At 38.6% G+C, this 4,554-nt stretch overlaps 2 non-coding genes across 2 annotated transcripts; both read left to right on the top strand.

Moving 5' to 3' along the window:
• The first annotated feature begins 418 nt into the window (after positions 1–418).
• Positions 419–537, top strand: LOC141914366 (U5 spliceosomal RNA). Its single transcript, XR_012620812.1, has one exon. It is a non-coding gene; the product is annotated as a U5 spliceosomal RNA (small nuclear RNA).
• A 2,579-nt stretch (positions 538–3,116) lies between these two features.
• Positions 3,117–3,236, top strand: LOC141914368 (U5 spliceosomal RNA). The gene has a single exon (XR_012620814.1). It is a non-coding gene; the product is annotated as a U5 spliceosomal RNA (small nuclear RNA).
• Positions 3,237–4,554: the final 1,318 nt, after the last annotated feature.

Below are 4,554 nucleotides of genomic sequence, written 5' to 3'. Positions count from 1 at the left end.
CGACCATTATCCGTTAAGAATACGTCATAAATACGAGGTCGGATATTGGTACTTTTCACCCTGTGGTCAGAGTATCGGTCACGTGCCAGGTGACCCCAGATGTCACAATACGCGTGTCCATTGTAGGACACGTGGGCGTGGTCGGAGATTGACGGAATTTACCGAGTGCTCACGGAAAACGAGATACCATCATCATGAATATAATCATATATTTGTAACTGTAGCATCATTGCTTGTTGATTGATCTAATTAAGTGTAATATAAATTTGGATAAAATTATGACTGAAATCTGTGGAACCTTCTGGCTAAAAGACCGATTTTGTGGCGGAAAAAATCTGAATTTTGGCGAAAGTAAAACACCGTGTATAAAGGCAAAAATGGTTTCGGGGTATGAATACCTCGAGGACTCAGGGTAGAGGTACTCATGTTTCTCTTCAACCCCGTTTAAATCTTTCGCCTTTTACTAAAGATTTCCGTGGAGAGGAACAATCAATGAGTCTATTGACTGATTTCTGAAGCCCTCCTCACCAGGAGGGTAACTTACAACACTTACATAAAATGGCGTCCAGCCAATCACGTACGGCATACCGACTATCCGCGTCAACCGGTGGCCTAACTTAGATTTAAGTCCAGTCTAAGACTATTTTGGTTTTATAGTCGATGTAACATTTTACTACCGATCTGATAACTCTTGGACTATTTAAGGCTCTATTTTAGGGTGGGTGATTTGCTGTAGCATTTTTACAACCTGATATTTCAAATGGTCAAGGAATGCAGATTAAATGTAGATGCAGATTGTTTTGTTAAAAAAAAAACTAACCCCAGTTTTGATGTCAGTTTTATGAATCAATCTCTTGCATAAACATTATTTAAATACCATCGTCCTTTTTGTCCTTTTATTTTCCAGTTTGAGAAATGTTCGGACAGTTTTGATGCCTCTGTATTAGATTCTCTTCCGAGATTTTCTTAAAAATTTAGTTGTGGGTTTTTCTACAAAAATCCGGAGCGAGTTCCACTGTAGAATTGTCTCATCTCAACTCACGCCAGCTATTCATCGAAAACAAGAACCTCTTCTAGAACAAGCTTTACTTAGAATGTCAAAGGACGATTTTCTGAATTTGTCATTTGTCACACAATATATAATGAAATTTACTGACGAATCAACAATAGAAAATGCCAATGCGATTAATCTAAAAGAAAAACCGATAATTCCTATGGGGAACAAATTTCTTCTACGATCCACAAATCCCAAACCTTCGCAAATAATAAACACGAAAACAACTGATAAAACCATCCTTAAAACCCTCATTTCCCTTCTAGACGATTCATCAGTTATACCGAGCTGTGAAAGTCGAGTAACCCGACGGTAAAATGTCACCGAAATAAGAATTACATTGATGAAAACCAAAATGAACAGTGGAAACGTGACAGTGAGAAAGAAGAAAAAAATACGCTCAGAAACTGAATAAATCCAGAAGGATATTGCAAAATTGTACCGGATCACTCCACGCCGTCTTGTGATATAAGGCCAATAGTAAGGACAGTTCATGAATCCAAGATGTTTGCGGGGTAGAAATTGACCTAAATGACCACAAAAAGCCAACAAAGAAATAAATAACATTGCGCCCTGTGCAATCAGCTTTCTGGGAATTCTACGAGATTTTATTGGAAACAATACGACGATTAACCGCTCTAGACTGAGCAGTACAGTGCACCAGTTACGTGTCATCTGAAATATATAAAAAAACGGCAAAGATATTAAAATAAAAATCCACCCGAACATCCAGTCATCTACGCGGAACAAAATATCTCCCAAAACGGCGTAAATGTACGCAGTTCTCAGCGGATTAAGAATGAATGTAGCGACCATAAACAAAATATCGTTTATAGCGAGAATTTTGATGAGAAAATAAACATCAGATTTAAACCGTTTTAGAACTAACAACGTGAATGCGTTGAATGTTATACCCAGTACAGACGCCGGTAGATAACATCCTAAATACATTCTAATGTTGAAACTGAACCTAAATCTAACCGGACGAGTTTGGACTCTCTGACACCAGCTGAGCTGCGGGACCGGGCCACTTGTCGTATTGTCGCTAGTAGTGATCATTTTCGACTGATGTGTCTATCGGTAGCGTTCTATTGTACGAATCATGTTGAACGATCTGTTAAATGATAAATTGAAGTAAATTGAACCCTGGTTACATCAGACTCCTGCCGAGTATATCGGACCAATCAAGCCACGTTTCACCAAGTTATCATTATTTCATCTCGGTTGAATGCAGTTCAGCTTATAGACCATCGTGGAACATTTGAATAGATGTGTTCTAGATCGGTCGGAGAGGAGTGAATTGAATCTAATTCTCATATCTTATTAGATAAAGTTTTGTTAAGCCTTCGGTACTAAATTTTCTCTATTCATACATATTAATGTAGATATAGGTGAATCTTTCTGGAATATTTTACTGAAATAATCGCGCATCGCTTTCACACAAACCACACACATGAATACGAGAGTTCTCATTTCACAGTTTGTATGGTCATTCGGGGCCGATAACAAACCCCCTGTTTCGCTCCCGGCACGTGTGGTGGGTTTGTAGGGACACCAAGATCGAAAATCAAACGGAATTTACCAATCAAATAGATAACTGGGTCAATCCTTATTTTAAGATAAAAAATATTCTGTACTGTTAAAGAAACCTAGTTCAGTAATAACTGTGTTCGAATCTATGACACTCCAAAGTTAGGCAGTTTAGCTAATGTTTAGCCGCGATCATACTGAGACGATTTGGTCCGAGTCACATTAGAGGGTGCCGAGTGTGAGTCGTGCCCCTAGTCGGAGATTGACGGAATTTACCGAGCACTCACGGAAAACGAGATACCATCGTCATGAATATAATCATATATTTGTAACTGTAGCATCATTGCTTGTTGATTGATCTTATTAAATGTGATATAAATTTGGATAAAATTCCGACTGAAATCTGTGGAAACTTCTGGCTAAAAGACCGATTTTGTGGCGGGAAAAAATCTAAATTTTGTCGAAAGTAAAACACCGTGTGTAAAGGTAATGGTTTCGGGGTATGAATACCTCGAGGACTCAGGGTATGTAGGTACTCTGGTTTCTCTTCAACCTCGTTTAAATCTTTCGCCTTTTACTAAAGACTTCCGTGGAGAGGAACAATCAATGAGTCTATGGACTTAATTTTAAAAGCCTTCCTTATGACAATAATATAGGAAAAGTACTGTCATTCAATCACAACCAGCCAACTAAATAACGGGGACAATCTCTTGGTTCTATACTGTAAATCTAAATGTATAGATTTAACAACTTAGTTTAATCAATGTAACCTCATTGTATTTAGAAGCGGGGGTTTCGACCCCCACCTCGATTCAGCTCCCCACTAGACCCAGGTGGGTGATTAGCGCCGTTGTAAATAGGGTCAATCAATTGAGGGACACGTTCCCAATAAAAGAAAGATAAGATTTTTTTTTTAAATTTCCGTGGAGAGGAACAACCAATGAGTCTATTGACTGATTTTTGAAGCCCTCCTGACCAGGAGGGTAACTTATAACATTAATGTAAGATTTCATCCTGCCAATCACCTACGGCATACCGACTATCCGCGTCAACCGGTGGCCTAGCTTAGATTTAAGTCCAGTCTAACACTATTTTGGTTATATAGTCGATGTAACATTTTACTACCGATCAGATAACTCTTGGACTACTTAAGGCTCTATTTTAGGGCGGGTGATTAGCTGTAGCATTTTTACAACCTGATAATTCAAATAGTGAAGGAATGCAAAATAACCTGTTTTGTAAAAAACTAACCCCAGTTTTGATGTCAGTTTCATGAATTCATCAGGATCCAGTTCCACAGTTGTGAGTTAGAGTTAACTCTTGAGTTAAAGTTAGTTCATTTTCAATGAGTTTACTCAAATTCAAATCTTAACTCACAACTGTGGAACTGGGTCCTGTTTCATAAACATTATTTAAATACCATCGTCCTTTTTGTCCTTTATAGTTGAAAAAAAAATTGATTGACGCCACGGGTGTGTCCATTCATGTCAATGTCTTGTCATTTAAGTGTACACAATGACACTGCATACTAGTACACCGGTCACGGTTCTGGTTCTGTCACTGCAGAGATAGCGTGTCCGTGTACAATCCATATTAAAGAAACTTTGTAATGCTGGATAATGAATAATAAAATGCCCATGGGCAAAGTGTGGTTTACCTTGAAAGCTAAAGGTTGTTTGGAATGAGGGCATTGTTTGAGGTCACAAGAAATTGCAATTTATTACAGCGCTCATCTTCTGCTAGGATCATTCAGCCTATTTGCATGCCAAACGTGCACGCGTTACATCATCACCATTAGTAGTGTACTGTACGAGCTTGTGTGAGTGTCGTGTAGCACTCCGTGCGCACGTGGAGGCCTCGTATAAGTGAATGTTCGCTTACACTTAAATTTCATTCAAAACAATCACCGGGTATTACAATGAAACAATACCTATGGCGGATGTATGAAATAATTACATCCTCACCAGCAA

Source organism: Tubulanus polymorphus, chromosome 12, assembly GCF_964204645.1.
Source record: "Tubulanus polymorphus chromosome 12, tnTubPoly1.2, whole genome shotgun sequence".
NCBI lineage: Eukaryota > Metazoa > Nemertea > Palaeonemertea > Tubulaniformes > Tubulanidae > Tubulanus > Tubulanus polymorphus.
This window is presented reverse-complemented; position numbering and strand designations above follow the sequence as displayed.